The sequence below is a fragment of the Zosterops lateralis genome, assembly GCF_965231275.1.
Source record: "Zosterops lateralis genome assembly, chromosome: 1".
Taxonomy (NCBI): Eukaryota; Metazoa; Chordata; class Aves; order Passeriformes; family Zosteropidae; genus Zosterops; species Zosterops lateralis.
Window position 1 is genome coordinate 93,229,316 of NC_139762.1, and position 23,870 is coordinate 93,253,185.

General features: G+C 40.0%; 1 protein-coding gene across 15 annotated transcripts in view; it reads left to right on the plus strand.

Annotated features, from left to right (window-relative positions):
- MBP (myelin basic protein) overlaps positions 1-23,870 on the plus strand; it is a 109,879-nt gene that overhangs the window by 57,238 nt on the left and 28,771 nt on the right. The gene's annotated exons all lie outside the window — the stretch shown is intronic.

Consider the following 23,870-nt stretch of genomic DNA (forward strand, 5'->3'; position numbering starts at 1 on the left):
ATTATTACAACTTCAGGTTGATTTTATGCTAATAGAACTCCAATAAAGAACCAGTAGTTTAACATTAATGCAGGAGAGGTTAGGGTAAGGCTGATCATGTGGATGTTACTAAGGCTGACTAGCTTGAAAACTTTTGGATGAGTGAAATATTTTTGAATACAGTAAGGATTTTTTTTTCTTTCAAGGTACAAAAGGAATAGAGCATGAATAATTAATAATTAGTCTTTCTTACTATATATGGAAACCATTTAAACTGGTTTTGTTTAAAATAGTTTTTTCTCAGTGAGATAATATAGTGTGATTGGCACATGAATCTGAATTCCTAGTATGAATATTTCCAACAGTGATCATATAGTGCCAGTGTCTGATGAACCCACAAGTGGACTTTAGAACTAGCTTGCAACTTAATCAAGTGGCTGCTGAGGCTATTACCTCATTTCCTTGCCATTTGCTCTGCCAGTGATTTGCAGTAGATCCAGTATTACTGGTTATAAAGCCCTATGGCATGGTGTAATGTGCATTTCTGCACATTACAAACTGTGTCCTTTCTCTTGTTTTCTTTCTGTGAGAAGGGCGGAGACAGCAAAGCAAGGAGATCTACCAGCAAAATGTCAGGCATTTGAACTGTCTGTATATTTTGATCATTATTCCCAATTACGAGTGAGCTAACCCAATAGTTAGTCAAGTCCACATGGGAACTGTGAGTTTAAAGATGAGAATTAAGCATGAAGTTCACTGTTGGTAGGTTGAAACTCGCCATCCAGTGATCAATACTCTGGATCAACAAATTCTTTAACTAATTGAGGAAAATCAACATGCAGTGTGCTATGTGGTCTTTAAAGCTAATGATTTACTAAAAAACTGCTAAATATTTCCATGTTACAAATCTGTGAACTGAGCTGGTTATCTAACATAAGACACTGATCAGCTTTTGATAACTTGACACAACAAGGACGAAAATTTCTTTCCAAACTCCCAAACCAGTCAGACTACAGTATCTTATATCAATCCTCCTACCACTTTGCAAATGAGATTCTGAGGGTTTTTTTTATTTATTTTAAGATTAGGTCAAAATGAGGGTAGAAAAAGAGAAAGTATGGTGCAAATGGAGTCTGTAATCTTCTTTTACCCTGGTCAAATGAGGAAATCAAAGTGGACTGAAGGTGCAAATGAAACCACCGTAGTAAGAATGAGGGAGAATATTTTGACAGATACAAGTTTCATGTTGTCATGAGAATGACTGCTGTCAAATGCCTTTCCCTGCAGTTCTGGACAAAATACTCTCACATCTTATAGGGATAAAGGATAAGTTTGAAGTTTTCCCTAGGTGAGTTATTTGTTGTTCTGTGACTTAAATGATTGCAGACCCTGCTCAGCTATTCTCCTTCTGGCTTGATTTATTTCAATCTATCCCTCATTTCTTTCTTCTTTCTTTTTCCCCGGTGATGCTAATTATACCAAGCATCAAGTATGCACCAATTAATTTATAGCTCCAGCTTTGACTAGAATCTCTCTTCTGAAGAATTTTTAACAGCCTCCACTCTCTTTGAGCGGATGCAGCTCAGCCTTCCCTTTTCACGGAGATAGCTATCTCCTGTGACTTATTTATTTTCCCCAGAAATTCCTTCCCCCAACTTTCTCTGGGCAATGCCACCCCCTACAGAAAGGTTGGCACGGGCAGCAGAGGAGCCTGGCACAGCCCTTGAGAGCCCTGTCTTCCCTGTCCCGCTGCAGGCGCTGGGAGTGGCCGTGTCCCCCGGCACCGCTGTCGCTGTCCCTCGTCGCTGAGCCACCCGGTGGCAGCAGCTGCCAGCCCCTGGCAGCCACCAGTGCTCCTGAGACTGCCAGGTCCAAGGCTCTTCAGCAAAGGAGACACAAATCTCTCCATTTGGGCTTGTCTCCTCGCTCTCCAGGGTTAGTGTTGGTTGGACCAGGTGACAAAAATGATTTTTCAGGATAAGGGGACTTTCTCTGCTGTGGACAGCATGGAATAGATGCAGTTGCTAAGGATTGTTGTACAGAAGATACCTGATGAATTGTACTGTTTGAACTCGGCAGGGCTTTTTTGAAAATACTTCCTTTCAGAGTAAATGTGGTTTCTGCAGCTGGATCCAGTTTTGGAGGCAAAAATTATTATTGATTGAAAATATCACAATGGTAAGGAGCCAAGTGTGGGGTTCTCTTTCAAGTCTGCTGGACCTGGTAGCATTCTTTATAGATTGAAGCAAGGTTTGACCCACTACTGTCAAAAGAGACTTGTGAACATACATAAATGTCTTAATTTTCCTGATGTTCTTCTCTATATGGGTTAGATTTGGGAATTACCATTCCAGAAGGCTTTTTTGCACTTCTTTTTAGTATTTATTTTTAGAAGGATAGATTAAATGACGTTGCCAACGATGAAACCACATTGTACCAGCTGCTTTTTTATGAAACAAACAAGTCAGGTGTGTGTCTTACTTTTCAGAGAGCTAATTCTCAAAGGCAATAAACTTTTCATACAGGAGGATGGAGTGGGAGAAATGGAGCAGAAGGCTAAGGGTATTGGGAGAGAAGAGACATCACAGTGATGGCATTTGCAGCTATGAAATTGTGAATTGACAAGAGTTAGTTTTGTTTGCCCTTTGAAAGGATTTTCTTGTGGCAGCCAACAGAGTTCTGTTGTCTGATATATACTGAATATGCATCTGTGATGTGGAGCTAGAATGTCTTGCTCGCTACAAACTTCTGTTGAACTTGCACGTAGTCAACATGGTCTGTGTTGAAACCAGGATGTAGTCAGAAAAAGATTGTGAATTACATCTCGTTCTAAGGAAGAGGAGAACATTGCTGGCTATGGTGCTATGCATTTAAAGAAATGGGTCAGGAGAGGACTCTTAGCCTTACTTCCAGAGAATATTTTCAGAAGTTTATTTGATCCAATGCAACTCTACAACGGTCAGGCAGAAGCAGGGGAGAAAACCGCCTGTCATTCTGACCACTGGAAGGACTGGACCTTCCTTTCTTTGGTGCAACCCCTATTACATTAACCTGGAAAATGATAAAGGCAGACTTTTTCCCATAGGGTTGAATTAGCATAAAATTGCGCACAAAATCTTTTTGTAGGGAGAACTGTTGTATATTGTGTATCCCTCTTTCTAATGGCAATGAAGGTCAAAGTGTGCTAACTTTTCATGATAGAATATTTTGAGTTTGGAAGAGACCTTTGAAGGCCATCTAGTCCTAACCCCCTACCATGGGCAGGGAGGCCTTAATCAGGTTGCCCAGAACCCTGTCCAACATCACCTTGACTGTTTCTAGGGATGGGCATCCGCCACCCCTGTGGGTAACCTGCTCCAGTGTTTTACCACCCTCATGGTAAAAAAAAAATCTTTCTTGGGAAGACAGAGTAAGATTTTACCATTTCAAACTGGAAGGGTTCCTTTTTTATCTGATAGATCAGGTTTAAAATTGTGTCTGGATGTGGCCATTTTTCTTCAGGCTTAGAGCTTTCCAGGGATTCCTGCTGTGTGCCTGGAGCTGTACTGTGAGGTGTTGGGTTTTTGTTGTTCGGGTTTCGTGGTGGGGTTTTGTGCTTTGGATATTTGTTGGTGGTGGGGGGTTTTTGTTTGGTTGGTTTTGGTTTGTTTGTTCTTTGGGTTTCTTTACTAAAAAGAGTCAAAATAGACACTTTTTTTTCCCCTCTAAAAGGAGAGATCCTATTGTGGAGCTTTTTCAGTGCCATCTGCCATTCTGCTGTTTCAAATTGCAGCACTGGGTACGTCCTGAGTATCTTTTTGTGTGCAGAGCTCAGAGATACAGCAAGAAAATGCACATTCAGCACAATTCCATGGTGACCCTGAGTCACTCTGATTCTTGCTTGTGCTGATGCCTGCTACTGTGTCCCACACAGAATGTCCTGTGGGGAGTTGTGTAAACCCACGCAGGATGAAGCACTTCTCTCTCCATGAGACTTCCTTCTGTAGTGGCTTGACAGATGCAGTCATGCTCACTCTGGGTCTTCCCTAACATGGTCTCGCTGCATCCAAACATAGGAATTTTTGGATGCTGTGTATTGAGTGCCAATTTGAGTTTTTTGGTTGTAAGGTTTTTTTGGTTTGTGGTTTGTTGTTTGTTGTTTTTTTATTTTTTTTTTTAGCTGAGGATTTATTGATGGTTTATAAAGTTTGTCTTAGAAAATGAGAGAATTTGTATTCTGATCTTACAGAATATTCTTAAAATGTTGGGAATGTAAATTATGTTACATCTGTATGGATGTCCCTCTTTTCTTGTACCCATTTTTGCTTTTTGATTCTTGCTTAAAAAAAGGGAGGAGGCAGAATGTGAAGGGAGGAGCTGGAAGGCACAAGGCCTTTATCAGGAGGTGATGCAGTCCTGTCAGGAGCTGGCTAAAAGCTGAGGGTTACTGCAGTTCACTGACCTTACTGGGAAGGTTCTTTCATTGTAAACACAATCAATTTTGGAACACAAGCTATGACTTTAATGCAGAATAATGGCAAGCTTACACAAAAAAAATCAATCTGGTGAGACAGCAAATGGTCCTAAAATAGGTGTTATTACCGTGGTGCAGTTATTTCCTCTTGCCTGAGAGGCAAATGGGAGAATTCAGTGTGCTGTCAGTTTTTGTTATAAGCTGAGTAATGATTCTGGTTTTCCAGCTATCCACGTAGTTCCACTTTCCTTAACCTTCTTTCCTTTTCCTAGTTTCTTACAAGACTTGGCCTGTCTGCTTTCATCCAGAGACCACTGGTTTATCAAAATTACGACAGTAACCCTGGATTAGCTTTCTGAGGTAGAAAGAATAGATTTGCATTTTAATAAAAAACCCCACTTGCTATTTTTTGTGCAAGTTTTTGGGTCTCAGAGGTACAGCTCACACCTTTCCCTTTTTGATGTGGTATTTCATGCCTACCTGCAGATTATTTTTTTTTTTAGGGAAAGGGCTAAATCTTATGTATCTTACATATATCATAGTGGTTTTTGCAAATTGCATGTAGTTTTTATGTATGGAAAAGTGAAGCTGAATACTGGAGAAGTGCTGTGGTGGAAAGAGACCTGTAGGGGTCCAGAGCAGCAGCTGGCCACTTTAAAATAAAGTTTGAAGGTTTTTATAAAGTATAGATATTTGCAATTTCTATATTAGTTCTGTGGTTGGTTTGGTTATGGTTCATTTTTATAGTTTTTCTTTACTTAAAAGTAGCATTCAAACTTTATTTATGTCCTGGCAGCAAGCTGATGCTTTAAACAGTAATGGTAGCTCTTGGAGATCTAATTACTTAATAGACCATTAATTAATTAATGTAGTGTTGTACAGTAGCATCATCTAAATCTTTAAGATTACTTTTGGCATGCCATGTTTGCTGCAAAATTAGTGCACAAGCACTTAGGAGTGTTTTAACAACTCTGATTTGGTATGATTTTTCTTTTTTTTCTTGTGTGTACCACATGCAAGCAAGATACATAACAGAAGTCTGGGTTTTTGTAATATCAGAGGGACTGGATTTGTTATTTGGGTCATTAGCATAGGCGTGGAGCTGAGACAGTGATGCCTGCTGTATTTTTAGCAGTGGTGGGCTGTGCTTGCTATAATTAATCAGTACATAAACAATAAATTACTTATTCGTTATTTTAATGCTTGCTATACAGTGTACAGGAGCTGGTGATTTTTCTTCCCCTTGTTTATTCAATAAGAATGAATCTGTATGCAAGATGGGGGGAAGCACAATAGGCATTTACCATCCTATTGTTATCCAGAACAAGCATTGTATCCAAATGTAAAAGCGAGGATGGCCAAGGCTCGTTTAATATCACATGTTGCTGGGTGGTAATACAAGGCTTTCGGCTAATTAGCTAGCCATGAAGCAAATTACTCCTTTCCCAGTGTATTTTGTCATCTTTGTCCTGTAAGCAGGCTGCAGCCCAAGAGAGTATTCTGTGTGCACAGAAGTCCTTAGTGTTCTCTCTTACTGATTCTTATGTACCATCCCGCTGGGTTAAGGCAGGATTTTATCTGCAAATGAATTAAAAGTGCTTCTGAAAGATCCTTATTTTGGGGAAAGGAGTTGAAATGTTGCTGTTGTCCCATTTCCAATTTTATTGAGGCTGAATAACCACTCAGTTCTGGTTTGAGTGAAAGAAGAAGCAGAATACTTCTCTGTGGGCCAACCACTCTTCTGTTGGGTTAGCTGAAACAGATGTTGTCATTAAACTTTAATTACAACATGGCTCACTTTTTAGTGCGGTGGCTAGAAGAGAACTAGAAGGTGTTTTTGTACCGTACTTTGGGAGAATATGAAAACAACAGCTAAGATTGATAATACTTCTCTATCTTAAAAAAAAAAAAATACAAAAGCCATTGACTTGGGCTTCCTGCATAATACAAACTTATGGAATTTGATTATGTGATTTCTAGATAAAATCCTTAATAACTGATTTGAGATAGAATAATGTTCTGTTGCAGAAATGGTACTAAAACAGTGGATTCTCCTCAGACTTTAAGCAGTCAGTTACCCTGGTTAGAAACACTTTGCTGATGGTCTGGACCCCATAATTACTTCTGGTTATGTGTCTGGCCTCCATTAGGCTGCCCATAGCACACATCATGAAAGACATACCCACACCCTGATTTTTTCTTATCTGAATACAGAAGACAAAAACCAAGGGGAAAAAGGGTAATCATCTTGCCATCATAAATACAGTATATCAGTGCTTAGTTGATGCTTCCCATCCTGTGTGCTGTTGAGTGGGCGAAATTCCAATTCTTCACCAATGGGCGTAAGAAATTCCGGGTTGGTTTTTTTAATGATACTTCCCACTCACACCCCCTCTTAAGTATGTTCACTCATGATACTGTAATTAGCTCTATTGGCTTTGCCAAAACTATAAATACAGTGAATTGAGCTTGAAAAATCAAAAATCCATTGACTTATCCTTCCAACATTAAAGGGTTGGGCTGAAGTGTGGAAAAACCTGTGGATTTTCTTGAATTCAGGATGATGACCAAAGAGTGTGGAAGGGCAGGGAGAGAGCCACTGTAACTGCATCCTCTTGTCTAGCAGCACTTCTGCAAAAATATCAGCTTGAGTGTGTGATGGGTGTAGCTCTGGAAGGAGAGCCAAGCAGCAGAAAGCCCACTGTGAAAGGATTATGAAAGTAGAAAATGACAGCAATTGTAAACATCCCATGCAAGCTGTTTTGGTCACAACCCTGACAAAATATTTTTATTCCTATGCTGGATAAATCTAAACTGTGCTTCAGCCTCATGTATGGCATTTGCAACTGTGTTCACAAGAACGAAAATGAACCTGATGGTGGTGGAGAGTGGAAGCAAGAAGGAATACAGAGCATTTGAATGAGTGAATGAAAATTTGCAGGGCTTGGCATCTGTCAGTTTCCCCTTGGCACTCCCATACCCTGGAGCTCTGTGAAGCTCCAGGGCTCCAGCACCGTGTCAGGCAGGAAATCCAATCCATACTTGAAGCTGTGGCTTTCTGTTACGCATTTGTTGGAGAAGGCTGACTGTGGTTTGGCTTAACTCCTTCAAATACATAGCTCGGCAGCACTTGTGCAATGGTTCAGTTTTAGGAGTGGGACAGTGGCCCTTTAAGCGCTGACAAGGAGGAACAGAGCAGAAATTCACATCTGAGATAATCCATTTCTGATGAGGAAAATAGAAGTGAAAAGGACTAGTATTTACTGGTGTGCACACACTGGTACTTGTACAGAAACATCCTGGTGGCGACAAGACTGCAGTCGCTCACAAGCCTTGCAAGGAGCAGAGAACAGCCATGATAATGCTGCTCTTTATTTCCAGTGCTGTTCAGAGCAGGCTCCCTCTCTAGAGCCTTCCCTATGCTTCCCTTCCCTGTTGCCAGTGAAAAGCTTGGCCTTTTCTCATCCTTTTAATAGTCATACTTCATTAGAAGGAACTATTTTTATACTGGATGAAAATATTTCCATCAAAACAGCAACTTTAAATTAGTTTGAGTGATTTCTAGTAGCTGTCATTCATTTAGAATTTTTTTTTTTTCCTTTTTGGTGGTTCTTGCTGTAGCATCCTAAAATTCCTGCTGTGCATCATATTAATCTGCTGCACAAAGACTGCAGTAAAAGCAGCATTCTAAAGACTAAACTCAGTTGTTTAAACACATGCATGGACTGTGAAAAAATAGTTCTAAATATGTTTATCTCAAGTGACTTCAAGAGAAACAGTCTACAGATAAATTCACAGTGCTCCTTTCTGTTCTGAAATATCTGTAATACAATTTTCTTTTAACCTTTGCTTTTGGAAAAGTGAATGAATGGGCTCCTGAAACAAAAGTAGTGATAGGTTTTGGACAGTTAACTAAGCCACCGTGTTATGCTACAATAAATAGACTTCATTTCATGGGACTCAGTGGAGACAAAATAAAAATATTGATGCTTCTAAAATAAATACTTGGCATTTGACAAATAATTCCTTCTTTGAAATAAGCCTGCTTCCCTGAATGTTTATCAGGATGTGGTGACCCTGTTTACCTTGATGGGACCTCCTGCTTCTTCAGCACAGCAACTCTGCTGATTTGAACAGAGCCAGGCAGTGGCTATGCCCGAGTTCCTACCATGGTTATGCTCGAGTTTCTGCTGAGGAAAATGCTGATCTGATGCTGGTACCTGAATTTATCAGCTCAGCCAGCAGGCTTGAGGTAGCTGTCCTTCACCTTTCACATCAGGCACTGACCATGCCATGGGGCACCTTCAGGAAGGCAGCTGTTTCCATTTTCTGGTCTACCAATGTCATGCAGCCCAAAGTCAAACAGGACTACTAGATAATTTTATTCCTAAACAGATGGGCCAAGTTTTAGTTGCAGTTTTGACATTTATTGCCATGAGTGAACTGAATTTTTTGGAAAGCCTTTTTGGGCAGGATTAGGTATAGACATGATAAATTTTTGCCACCTTTTGCTTCAGCTATTCATCAGGTCTAAAGTGTGTATTTTTTTTTTTTTAAGGTAAGGCTATGGCAGGAGCAGGCAGTAGTGTTCTGTTCCCTTTTACTAACTTTCAAGCTGTCCTTTGTTTTGTGTATCATGTTCAGTCTTGTGTATAAACTGGCCATCCTTGAAATGACCACAAGACCCTCTTGTTTGGTCTCCAGATTTTATTGCTGTAGTATCACATTCCTTCTGCATTTGTCAACATAGGAAATCTATTACTAACCAGGCAATAGATGTGTGGATTCCAATTATACAACAAGCCTGAGTGCCCTAGTCAGCATTAAATACAACTTCTGAAAATGTATTTATTTTTATTTATTTGCAAAAATTTCTTGAAATAATTTTAATGCTCTTTTTCAAAATCTATAATTCTTATATGAAGATCCAAAGGCAAAATTGATTAAAGATTCATGCTTGAAATAAAACCCAAACCCACAAAATTTTAATACCTCTGAAAAAGAAGAGCTTCCTTCTTTGTTTTCCATCCTTGCCTTGAGGGATCAGTGGTGGGCCAACATCATCATGAACTGCACAGCCTACAGAGGGAGAATAATAAGTGAAAATTAATAGAGGAACTTCACTAGATTTCAGCAGAATTAGGAACATGCTTTGACACTTCGAAATACTATCCAGATTTTGACTGGGGTATTTTGGTGGATCTGGACTTACTGTGAGAATCAGAAGATTGGGCAAAATATGTTTGTCACCTCTCTGTGCTGTATTTCCCAAGGCTCCAGCAGAGAGATGTGACTTCTGCTTCCATTTTCTAGCAACAAATAAATTGGACATCTGTTTTAAAATCAATCCTCACCTGATTGTAGTAATTTATATTTAGTGGCCTGTTTTCAGGATGTTGTTTGGAGTGATCAGTGAGATTAAATTGAGAAATTTTCTGAAAGCAAGAAGCCTGGGAGTTAAGACTTCTAAATGCATTCGTGCTTCTTTTTCTTCTTCAGCTGCTCTCATTATTTTCATGGTACACAGGGTTTTGGTTTTTTTTTCCTCTGTTACTAAAGTACCATAATCTAAATGCAGACTCACTCCCAGCATTATTTCAGTGACTATTCATTCTCCAGGAGCACCCAGTCAAGGACTGGACCTAACTGAGCCTGTAGATCTAAAAATATTAGACCATAACAAGGTTGCTCTGCGCCTGTTTCTGCTGGTACCCATTTCTGAGGGTCGGTATTTCCCTGCCAGCCAGACTGCTTTTACACCAAGCAGCATTTTGCTCTTAACTGTAAGACAAGAACCAAATTGCTCTAGATTTTGCAGACTAACTACAGTTTAATGATAAAACCTGTTCTCTTTGGTTGAACTCAGTAGCAGAATCTCAAGAGCACAATTATTCTCTGTGGATGTGTACTTCATTAGCAGCCTCTCCAAATGCTGTTGCTGCTCTTGACCTGGGTTACAGCTGCAGTGTCACACCTGGGGCAATACAACTCTGCTAGTGGCTGCTCTCTGAAGGCAGGCATTTAAATTATTCCTCTCTTCAGCCCAACAATCTTTTTCTATTGACTTGTAATTCGTTGTTCAATTTTGAATAATTATGAGGAGGGACAAATGTCCTTCTAGTTTCTGAGTTACTTGTTTGTCACCCACGGGCTATTTTTGTTTAATGTATGTGCTGATTAAAAATGTCTCCTGTAGTGAAAATGTGATGCCTTTTCTACTGTATTTTTTTAGTTCTCATGTAAAAAGACCTGTTTTAGCTCTATCCAAAGGTACCTATTAGAGGATTTCTGAGACTGAAATGTTCTTGCAAATTAATTTCAAGAATCCATAAAAAAAGAAAATAAGAAGAAGAAACCTGTGGAGCTGACCCCTTGAGAAAACAGAGGTGAATGTCTTGAAATCAGCATGTTATTTAAAAGCACACCCTACTTTGGCTGGTTGCTGTGACACCCAACCACTACTGGCATGTTCAAATACTTGGATTTTCTAGTCAACTCCTTGTGTATTTTCAGAGTATTAAAATCATATTCCTTACCAGGAATCAACTGTGGGAAAAGTCAGAATATAAGATGGCTTGACATAGGGAGCTATATAGAATTTAGAGCATTTTCTCCTCCATCTCTATTAGTCTGCTTGTGTTGACATAATTGTGGTGCAACACTGCAACATAAAGACATGTATTTTTTAAAGGCAAGATTCATAGTTCAAATATCTTGATTCAAATAAAAATATAACCCCTCTAATCTAGCCAGTTTTTTTCCTTGAGGAAGTATATAAATACTTGATACTTCTGCTATTTTTATTTAGTTGTTTTATTTGCTATTTTAGTTAGAGAATGTAAAGGGATCTGGAGGTTCTCAGAATATTGAAAATTTGTCACTGTGCAAATAGTGACATTTTCATCTGAGCAGAATATCCTAACATTTCTTCTTTGTAGAATTGCTAATGAGGTCACATCTTTCTGAAAATTGCAGTTAATTTGCATTAAGTGTCGGGTTTTATAACATTTCAGATCTCCTTAAAACCTTGTGGTTGCAATAGTGCATGTATTTTAAGGATATTATTTATACACAAAAATAAGGAACTGTGCTAGTAATCTGAGTCTTCCACAGTGGGGAAGATAAAATTACAATTTGGATTAGGGGGAGGAATTTGATACGGCATATTTATGTCGTTTCATGCTCTGTACATTCATCTGTTTAATTCCTAGGCTGGTTTGTGTGTTAATTCAGGGAACAGTAATGTGCACACAGTGGAGATGCACAGGCAATTTCCTTTTCTCTCTGAAGTGTAAGTTGGAAAGTGTATAATTTTCTGTAGATTCTAGCACACAGTATCAATTGGAGTTCCTGCCTGTATGCTGCTTGTGCTAAAGTGGCGTGAATCAGAGGTGGTTTGATTTGTTGTTTGGGTTTTTCTTTTAATTAACACATCTGTCTGTAAGAGGCCGAGCATCTCATTTTTGAAATTACTGGTAAACAACTTAATGTTTTCAACAAAACAATTCAAGAACCATTAAACTGCATCAAAAGGAAGTGACTTGAATGAAATATTATAAAACAAAATTTAAGAAGTAAGAAATAAATCTTGTATGGGAGATTGTAGAACAGGGCAGAATGGAATAACCTTATTCTTTCCTAATTACATTATCTTTGTGTGCAGCTTCTTAGCCTAGTGTTTGGGGTTTGAGTGTAGGGATTTTCCTTGTGTTTTGGAGTGTAGTTTTTTGGGAGATTTGTTTGGGGATTTTGGTGGGGGTTTTTTGATTTTATTTTTTTTCCCTCGTGTTAATATCTACTTCTGCTAAGAACATTAGATCAAATGGACTTTTGGATTTCTGCCTAAGGCTTTGAGGAGAGACAGATGATCTGGGATTAGAAGCACATCTGTATCTGTTTTGTCATTCTTAAAACAGCTTCAGCATTCAGCACACAGGCTCTCAAGCCTGGAACTCTTAACTAAAGGATTGCTTATATCCTAACACCTTTTAAATGAGTTCAGTGGTCGGCGAGTTCATCCAAAAAGGCAGAAGAGAAGTTCCACGTCTGTGAAAATACTTAACTTAAAACGTCCTGCCAGCAGTTCTACCTCAGCCTTTATATGTGATAGCCAACATATCTCAGATGACCTCAACTCTCAGGGGAACATAAGAATAGAGGCATTCTCTGCATGCATGAGTGGTTGGAATAACACTGTGCTTAGTGATCAAATGAACAATCCCTTTGAGCTTTCGAGATAGTACCCCCTCTCACAGGGCATCGGAAAGCATTTCTTTAACAATTATGCAGCAACAAAGCACAATAGGGTCAGTGGTTGCCATGATTTCTTTCTGAGGAAGAAAGTCAGAGTTTATGTTACCTTGTTGTTACTATCTCAAACTAAACCAGTTTGGCAGTCGAGAAATGCAGCCTGTTCTGTTACTGGATCCCTGGTTTTAGTGGAATAGGGTGCTGCAGAAATAAGTATTTGAGATTTTTTGTGTTTGAACCTGCCTGGTGCTTTTTTTATTTATTTAATACTTCCCCCCCCCCCTTCCGCCTCTCCAATCTCTTGTCTGGTGTTCCTGCTTTTCCTTAAAGCAGTTTAAAGATCCTCCTGCTGTAAATAGAACCTGTACCATGGACTGTGCTTTTCTTATGCTCCAGGTCATTTCTCCAGCCCAGTGGCCTTCCTTTTTACTGTGACTGTTTCCTTCTGTGTGACTACACTATTTTGCTGCTGTTGTCTGCTTTTGCTTAACACCAGTCTTTTTTCCCTGTGTTTCTCTCACCACATTTTCTTCCCACCTGTTGATTCATTTCTTTCTGCCAGACCTTCTTTAGCTGCATTTGCATCCTTCCATCTGGCTGATTCCTTCCTTTTCTTCCTTATCTTCTCCTCTTCGTGGTCTTCCTTTACTGCCAGGGGTCACTACTTCAGCTGCTTTCTAGCATCTTCTCTACCAACAAACACACAAAGTTCTCCTGGTGAGCTTCTTGATGATTAACCTGGCTGTTCCCACAAACCTTCTAAACAATATTAGCTGATCTCTCTTTTCTTGCATCCCTGACCATGAGAAAAAGAAAAAAAAAGGGGGGGGGGGGGGGGGAAGGTCCATATGCTAAGGGTCAATTTGAAGTAATTCAGATGTTTCCCTTTTTAATTTTTAAATGTTGAACATAGGACACAGCAAGCCACATACCAGTGAATATTCCAGCCTTGCACAAATGAATATTGATGAGATGACCTGGGATAATAGCATTGCTCAGGGCTGTTGAGGCCATTCTGCTGTAATAACAAATTTTAGCCAAGACAGAGACATATTCCACAACTGGATGTCTTTTATTTTCTTTGAATTTGGATTTGAAAACTAGTAACAAAGCTGAGGTTTTCTTATTTTGTGCATGTGAGTGTGCAAACAAATATTTGTATGACACACAAGTGTTCCACAGTTAGCAGTAGAATAAATAAAAACATGTATATTCTGTGTTCTCTGAGATGTTCATATTACCTTGCCTTTTCATTCTAGATGAAGAATAAAAGTTGAAGATTATAAACTGCGTTAGTTTAAAATTAAGATCTGGTGTTTATATTTTTTTGCTGGTGCAGTCCCCATGCCTTATTAAAATCTCAGGGGAAAAAACATATGCTCTTTAGAAAAACTGCTAGTTCTCAGCTACCGAACTGGGCCTCAATGCAATATTTATATTCTCATCGTGGAATTCTACTGATTTGTTGTTGAGTTTCTTTTTTTTCCCCTTTTCTCCCTGCTAATTAGTTTAATGCTGCCAGCATAAGAAACTTATTTTTACTTTTGTATTTGTACTATTTATCTATAACTTCAAGTTTGTCTGTAGTTTTTAGGAAAGGGAATGAATTTCAGTCTTAGCCCTAGATCTCAGATTGACCAATTACTGTGTCTAGAAAGAATCTCACTAGCTCTTCCTACTGCCTACAGCCTATCCCAGTAAACGGGCTGTGATGGTTGGCTTTGAGCTGCTTATAATCAGAAAGCACACTCAGTTTGTTAGATTTTGCATTGTTGGAGGGCTAGAGGCTGGAAATGGGAATGTGTAGATTTGACACTTGATTTGATATTCCTGTTGAGTGAGACACAGCCATTTCTTCTGTTGGACTCTAAATTTCTCCTGGTGGAGCAGAAAACATATGATAATGAATCCAAAAGCAAGTGGTTATTTAGATGGCAACAAATTGCTGCATAACTGTGGTCCCAAGGAAGAACAGGAAGGTGAGGAACCAGTGCTGCTTTTATTTTATCTTGCAGAGAGTATTTAGTACAGCCAATTTCCTCAGGGTCTCTCCCACTGAGATTTTGTTTATGGAGACAAGTGTTTTGAATGTCTGAATCTACTGCTGAACTTTTTTCCTTTCTCTTAATTATTTTAAGTACTGTGGATTAGTATCTTGCTTCAGATTTAAAAACAACCTACCAAAACAGAAGCCGGATGAATGTGGATGATATATTTAACAGCATGTTACCCTCTCTGTTATAAGGACAAAATAATTTTAAATACTCTGGAAAAATGATCAAAAAGATCATAACCTGAGTGTGTTGTAAGTAATGAAGAAAATTAAGCACAGTGATGAGCTCTGCAGAATATCCTTAAGCATTTTCACATTCACAGCTCAGTCTCAAAGGAAAATTTGTAAATGAAAGGCAAGGACTAGAATAATCTGGTCCATGCAAGCATTAGTAATGAACACTGTCAATACCATGTTCTGAGAGCTCTGAGATGTAAAACAACTGTTGGCATTTGGAAGTTTGGACAGGGTTTGGGGTTTTTTTTTTGAAGAGTTGAAGGTCAAAATACCTGATGCCAGACTGCATGTGAGCTTTAACCTGACAGGCAAAACACTGACAGCACTAAACCTTTCCAGTTTAGCTGGCAGTAGTGCCCCTAGCTGTGTGTGTTTTATAAGAACACACTGGGGGCAGCCAAGCAAGATGGACTCATATTCTTAAACAGCAACCATCTGTAATATCCAGTTCCACTTGGCTAAACACTAATTTGATTTTTGTTTCTAATTTTTAACTTCTTTTGAGCTCATTGTAATCTGTTTGGATTGGTTTGTTAGATTTGAAGTAAATAGTCCAAAAGCAGAATTTGACGGCCACTGCTTTATTGCCACCTCCTCTCTCCACCCCGTTTCAAACAAAGCCTAATTCCAAGGCAGAGTGGCTACACATTTGGCTTATTTGATTTTGATTTCCCTTAGACTTTACTGCCAAAACAACCTGGTCATAGCAGTGACAAGGCTGAACTTCGTTTCATAGTAACTTGTCAATATTTGCCCTAAAAAGCAATTTGATGGAAAAGCTTTCTTCAAAATGGGAGACATTTTGGGGCAGTAACTGCACAATGAAAACACTTCACTTTTGGAAACCCTTCATTTTTAAATGGCTCTGGGTGAGCACATTCAATTGTATGCTGAAAGAGGAGACATTAACAATTGATTTGTTACATCTTCATGGGGCCGCAAGACAAGGGAAGCAAGAGAAATGTGCAGTATGGAGAGTACAATTCTGCTGGGAGGGGAACAGGATGTTTCCTTCTTTTGCACCTGGATCTTGATCTGAAGGTCATGGCATGTGTCTCGCACTGGCCACAGTCATGGGTTGAAAGCTTTTATTATTTAGCTTGTTGGTTTTGCACATATACAGTACTAGAGTATTCACATCCTAAGTGGGATTGAAAATTTGGCTGATCAAGCACATAACTGATCCTGGAATCTAAAGATCTATTTCTTTACTTTTGAATTCTTTCTCAGTGAGTGATTTATTTTGTATATGCATCTTTTAAAACAAACAATCATTTCTCCTTTCTTTTAAAGTTGAAGTATAACAAGATACAAAGGAGCCCTCTAAATTGCAGGACCCCTGCAACAATTCCCATCTCTCCTAGAGCTAGGTCTTGGTTTTTTCCTGTATTCATGTACTTACAGTCCCTTTACTTTCCCCTTCCACACCTTGGTATCTATGTTCCCATGTAAAAAAAAAAAAACTTAATGGGCAGGCTGGGTAACTGAGGATGTCAGAATTGACATCCTGACACATAGCATGGGCATAGCTATACCACTAGAATGCATCTGGCATGAACAAACAAAAAGAAGACTTTTTCAGGCCCTTTGGGAGTATGGCTAAGGCTGCCTCTTAGTTCCTCGGAGATTTTTGTGCTACATAAATTTTCAGTTTGTGTAAAAGAGATGCAGGAAGGGCTAAGGAATGTTTTGACAATACAATGGATGCTTCCCAGGAATTGATCAGCTTAGTTCTGAATCATGATACCATGTAATTCCTGTAAGGGGGATATGAAGCACATAGTCCCCAACACATGTGCTTAGTCAGAGGTAAAAGAGTTCCACTCAGCCATTTTTGAAATACTTTTTAGCTATTGCATAAGGCAGACAGTGTTTCGGTAGAGGAGGAAAAGACATTGCTTCTCTGGTATCACTGGCATCTCTCCAGTCAGCATTCAAGTGCCGTGGAACTCATTGAATATTGTATTTTTCAGAAGCAGAGCCTTTTTGATCTATTTTGTGTGGCAAAACAGGAAAAGACAGTCTCTGAATAAATTTATTTTTGTAGAATCACTGACCCTTTAAAAATATTTCATTTTCATGTTAATTCTTTTTCTGGCTACCATTTAAAGCATATTTGATCCAGTTAGCAAGCCCTTCTGCAGGCTTAATGCTGCTGGTACTTCCGAGTTATTAATGCTCATGTTTGTGTAGATGTTGCTGGAGAAACTGTGCATGGCCACAAGAGAAACTTCACTGTCAAAAGTAACCCGGAGCATCCCCAGGGATGTGGTGCCTCTGTGTTGCAGTACATCCACCCTTGCCTTTTGCTGGCATTTATTCATTTGTTAAGGGTTTATATTTATTAAGGGAATTGCCTTTGCTCTGTCACCACGTAAGCTGACTTTTGCTAATTACATCAGATTTGTGTACGTGTATATGCAGGATAGTGCTAACAAAAGGATTCTGCCTACAAAAACTTAGTCGTTTCATTAAGTAGGTCTCAGTTGTTTGTGAATCCATGCTGACTCAGAGTATACAGATGCATTTTTTTTTTTATAATCTTGGACATACATCTTTGATATACAGGTTGTACATCCACCCAATTATGCAAAAGTTCCTGTGAGCTGGGCTGGGTGTCCTGCCACTCACCTAGTTCCTACTGACCTGAATACCAGTCAAACTAATCTTTAAAAAGTAGTAAATCTATACTGCAGTGCAAGTGGAAGAATAAAGGCTGAAAATGATGCCGTTTTATCTGCTGGTTAGTTGTGATGATGATGATGGTAGTTATCCTTTAGCTAGCCCCATGCAGCTTCTAAGGACCATACAAAGTGTGCAGTAATTAAGTGTGAACTACTCTGTAAGTTAACTTTTACTGTATTTGGAAAGCTTGACACCTTCTTTATGTGTGAGGGACCTGGCAGTGAGAGAAAGATGTAAGCAGCATGACTTCAACTTGGAATCATCTAGTCAAACTGTATCAAATGATAAATTAGACTTCTATGAAAAAGAATAATGTCCGATAATGTCATGGTATAGCTCCACATCAAGTTATCCTCTATCTTTTTTTCCTCTTTTTTTTTCTTAACATAGTCTTCAACATGCTACTTGTGCCATCAGTAGAAGTGTAGGGTAATTTGACAATTACTGATTTCAAACAAGTTGTGTCAGCCACCTGCAAAGAATATGGGCCTTAATTTTATTCCTTTCAGGTATGTGAGAAATATTTTCCTTGCCAGAATAGGAAATTGGGAAATTGAAAATGGGGTGAGTGATAGACCTGTCTTATTTATTGTCACAGGAAGAATTATCAGATGTGAGTGGGAAGAAGGGGATTTGTTTCAGTAATTGCCTCTTTGTGATACTTTTTGAAAGGCAAGCAGTCAGGGCTGCAGACTTGCAAGTGCAAGTTTTTGTCCTGATTATGAAGTACTTATTTTCTTACTTTTATGAAATATATCTTGGTCTGTTAATCTGAATGCAGTTGCAGGTTTTTGGGGTTTTTTCACTTCTGTTTCTCAGGCAATACTGTCCACAGTGAGCATTTTGCTGCTGGAAGGGATACTCTTGAGGTTCAGTCCTTACTGTAATAGGCCAAAGGTAATAAATGAGAGCTCAAAATTAAAGGCATTTGCTTTTCACAGCTTGATGATCTCATGCTGCTGGGGAGCAGCAGGAGTGGGGATGAGCTGGGACCAGGGTGGCAGCGAAGCAGGCAGGGTCAGCACCTGGGGCACCCAGCCAGGGGAGCAGGAGGAGAGGGCTGCCAGAGCCCTGGCAGGTCCCACCTTGGGCAGACACAAGGCTGGGCACAGGCAGTGTCAGTGTGCCAGCCCCTGGGAGCATCCTCACAGGCCTTTGTCTCATCCAAACTGTGTCCTGGTTGGCTGAACCTGGGCTGGAGCTGACACTTAGCAGGGACAGGGAACTCCTAGATGAGTGAGTGGGTGAGTGGGAAGAGGCTGCAGAGCCTGCTGGTGCACTTATGACCTGGAAATGTATCCTCAAGCCATGTGTTTTTCCAACTGTTCATCACAGTTACTAGAGATGGAATTAAATTTTTTTCCTTTGTATTTTTTTTAATCCTTGATTCCAGTACTTCAGGCTTTCATTGGGGAGAAAAAAAATTCCTAGCAACACGAATCTAGAAGTACATGGCAATTCTCCTGCTACTTTAGCATATTTGACTTCTGCAGTCTGTGGTACCCCTTTGTCAGACTGTCCTGGTTACCCTGTTTTCTCAGGATAAGTAAAGCCCATGATTCTCTACAATGGACTGCATCCTAAATTGGGAACTGAACCAAGGCGCAAGGGCTTTATAAACAGATTGCATTATTTACTTATTTCAAATGAATGCTTGGTAACTTTCTGAGAAACCACAGGCTGTGAATATGAAAGACTTCTCATTTTGCCAGTCACAATCTGTGGCTGCAAAAATGCTCTTACAGCACTTACCTGGGAAATAAATGACTTTTTATTTTCAGAGATAAGATGAACACAGCTATTTTTCTGTCTGTGGAGCACTTTCTGCCTTCTGTGAGTTGTCTGCCCAACTTCTTAGGAGGCAGAAAAAATGAAAACTTCCAGCTGCGAAAACCAAGGCAGAGTTGTTTTGTTTATTTCTGAAATGGTTTGTGGATAGTGTTCCTGCAAACACAGGCCCAGAACCATGAATTGTTGAGCCTTTTGCCAGCAGGCACAAAGCTGCTGCACCCAGGAAAGTGCCAGTTGGAGGCTGCCAGTCCCAGCTCAGTGCAGCACCAAGCCCCTGCCAGGTGTTGTCAGGTTTCCTGGGATGAGTGTGGTACTGTGGGCTCCAATGTGACTTCTGATGGCCTTGGGCACAGTGCAGCAACCTCTGCCTGCAAAAAGCAGGCAGGGTTATCACCTGCCTCCCCAGGGCTGCATCCTAGGTTAGGGTAACCAGGACTGCATGCTGTGTGCATCTTCTGTATACAATTGCTGCCCTGTGATAGTCCTGCTGGTGTAACCCATGGAGTTGCTCTCAGGCTCTTCGTAAACTTTTCTAGAAGTGGTGGTTTTACTCATTCTCGTGCTTGCTGGGTGGATTGAAAGAAACATGCCCAAAGTACACTTGGGAAAAAACATGTTTATAGCCTTTCTTGCTTGTTAAAATATTGTGTAGCTCAATCATACTACCATTTTAGTCTTCAGAATTAACAACTCTTTATGCTGAGTGTGCTTTCTTCATCACATGAAAAGTGACTTTATATGTACTCAAATAGCAAAATAAAGTTTGTGAATTCTTTTATTTTCTTTCTTTCCTTTTTTAATAGCAGTAACTCCCACGAACTGGTACAAGGCTTGGTACTGTGCAAGCAGTTTTTCACTCTTAGAATGCTGCTACTGAAAAGCAGATATTGTGCAAAGTACCATCGATCACTGCCACGGTTTTATACAGTTTGTCACCATTGTTCTTCATATAGCATTGAGTCACATTTAGAACTATGGTACAGCTCACAAGTGTTCAGCGTGGGGAAAAAAGTCTTGGGTTATTTTAATTGAAAAACCTCTTATTTTGTAAACCGATGTCATTGATTTGTTGGTGTATAGCAAATATGTCTGATGTGGCCTAGTATAGATGAGAACAGATTTATTAATATGTTTAGAAGTGTAGGATGCCATTTATAATGATGGAGAGTGGAATGGAGTTTCTGAAGACCTAGAATAGCTGAGATTAGAAATATTAGAGCAGATATCTGTAAGGCTGTTCTGACAGATGCTTAGCTCAGAGGCGGAAATGGACTTTCATATCTGATTTTACATTAACAACTTTGGGATTCCCTAATAATTTTCTTGGGGTTTTTTTTCTGACTAAGCATATGGTATCTCAGGTAAAATCCCACTTAAATAATAGATGATTTTAAATTGATGTGTGAGCAGATCACATTTTCTCTCAGTCTATTAAACACCATGTAAATACATCTTTTAGGAAGGTGGGATTTCATGCTGTACAAATCATACCAATGGCCTAGGCTACTTTAGAAATCTTGTAATTTTGCTCCCTTATTCAGCCAATATAGAAAGGTTTTGTTTTCCTTTCATGCACCAACTGTAGAGATGAGCTTGTAGAACAAAATGGGGAGATCCCTGTTTGTAATTAGGACACAGGAGAGGCAGCAATGTATCATCTTTGTGTTAGCACAGCCATTCAAATTTCATTAGGAAGGGTGAGAAATTGAGTATTTCTTCTTTCAGTGCAGAAAAGATAAACTCCCCGAACCAAATCAATCTGTGGCACCAACCACAAGACACATAATGCTGTTTAAGAGAACTATGGGCAGATGCTGATCCAGTGGTGCTCCATTAGCAGAGCTGTAGAGGATTGCTGCTGAAAGGGTGTTTGGGAAGTGTATCCTGACATGACTTTGAAAGCTCTTAGCTAATGTGGACAAATGTCAATAATCCAGAGCAACTGAAGCAAGTGAGAAAGGGCAAAAGGTTGTGCAGTATTTATTTTCCAAGTGAGGACCCTTTGAATTCAGATGTTTTGTGCTAACATCATAAGAACATGTATGGGTTGTAAGCATTTGACAGAGTAAAGAGAGGCAGCACTTTAATCTTGTGGCTCTTGTAGTTGGTTTAGGAGTAAGCATTTGTTGTCTGCTTGTACTAGCTTCTGACAGCTCTGACTGGTATTGCGTAGGCAGACCTTACGACAAGGAGAGATTCCAGAGGTGAATTCCTGTGAAGAGATAATTCAGAATTTGCTCCACAAGAAGCCTGCCAAAGGCTGCAACAGCATGGCAAGGGATCATGATCTATGTGGAGGTGGAGCTCATGGGAATTGGATAGGCAGCACAGCAGAGTGGTTTGGACAGCAGCTTTGGAAGGGAAGCTTTGGGAAGGGAAGGTGGGAGGAAGGACTGGAAACTACTGGGGGCCAGAGAGGGAGACAGTGCTTGACAAGAGAGAGCAAGCAGAATGGTGTGACCAGTGCAATTACTGTCCTTTCCTTCAGGATTGAAAGTCCTTCAGAATTTCCTTTCTTACATCTAGACATGTGAGGCTGTTGATTCTGTGGTTCACGTTGAAGTATAAAGTCTTTCCATGTGATTGCTGGTAATATTTCTTTATTCCCTGGTAAATGCCAGTCATTGCTTGCAGGATAGACAGACAAAGTGATGTGAACCCAGCTTTAAATGTCTTCAGTTCATCATCAAAAAAACCCACTCATCTTTTTTTTGTTGTTGTTGTTTTCCTTGTTATCTTTCTTCTGAACATCTTATCCTCAGCCTTCTGCCAGTATTTCTATGGAATATCATCTCTGCTGTTAGGACCTGTGCCAGTCAGTGCAGACTGCTTTAGTCCTTTGGAGTAATTGTTTTATTTGCGTGGTTTCAAATATTCTTTTCTGGTTTTAGGGCTGCACTTGAGGCTATTATGAAGAAGGTAAGCCTGTAAACCCTGTGATAAGTTCTGGAATAATGTTTTATTTCAATCTGTCTGCCAGGCAGGCAGAAAATTTGATTTTAATCAAATCTTATATCAATGATTCAGGCATATGTTAGAACTCGCTTCTGAAAAATATTTCTTTGGTTATCAAATTTCTTCAGTGAGGAAATCGCTTCACTCAGAAGTCTCTGAACAGTTTATTTTTGCTGCTTAATCCAAACTACTCCTAAAACTCTTGGGAGTTTAATTGTATTGACTGTAAAAGTGTAAAGGCCTTAAAATATTTTTGCTAGTATTTTAACAAATCACCCACCTTTCATTGCATGTATTACAATATTTTTATACCCTCCTCTCATTCTGTCACAGCAATTCTGTGGCTCTGCTCCTAGGTCTGTGCTGACGTTCTCCACTGTGCAGCTTCCAGACAAAGCTGTTCTGACAAGCAGGACAGAGAATGGCAGCAAAAATCCCGTTCCCTCTGTTCACAGCAGTGATCAGGTTGCAACATCCTTGAGTGCTGTGCTCCTGTGCCAGGGCCTGCAGAGAGACTTTGAACTGTGAGAGTGGCCAAAAGCAGCCTTGGGAGTCTGTGCCCCTGCAGCATCCTTGCCATGAATGTACTCAGCTGTGATTTCTCTGCCAACTTTGGATATGGCCTGGGGAATTTGTCTTTTGAGTAATCTGGCTTTTAGGCTTCTCCTCAGAGTTCAGAGTTACCATCTTGGTTGTCACCTTCTGAAATCCTGTTCTATTGCATGAAAACATTTTAAAATCTGGTTAGAGTAAACATTCCCAGGAAGACAAAAACAAAGATCTGGAGTGCTGAACATCCCCAAAATGACACATTTGGGAAGCATTTACTGCGTTTTTAAAATTAATGGTCAGCTGCTGAACTTTCAGGCAGAATAACATCCTCACCATCCATACCAAAGGCAGAGCTGGAGCTGCACATGGCTGCTACAGTGTCTGTGAGAGAAAGGGACCTCTCCTTCATGCCAGCATCTTGAGCTGGAGATGAAGCTGAAAACCTGATCCTCTACTTCCCCAAAGGGTTACAGAGGTGCTCATCTTGCACCTCATGGATGCAGCCGGTGGTGTGGCTTTTGTCCCCACCGGGATATGAGCTTCTTCCACTTCAGGTGTCTGGACTTGTGTGAGTGCATTGCCCCAGGACAGAGAGGGCTCATCTTCCACCTCCAGGGTACAGCTGGGTACACAGGTCACAGCTCTGCATCCCCCCAGGGCAGGGAGCTGCCCCTCTGGGCTTCTGCCTCTCACAGGGCTCAGGGGTACTCAGAGTAATTCATCAGTTCCTGAGATGTGATAAGCTCTGTGGACAAACTCTGTGTGGCTGGGAGAAACTCCTGCTCCTCTGACCTTTTACCATAGGCGTTAGGGTGAAAATCAGTTCCAAAGTGAAGAAAATGTCAGACGGCGACTAAAGGCTGTGACTTGTTCTGTTTGTAAAGAACTGCAGTTTAGGCAGACTTGAACAAACCT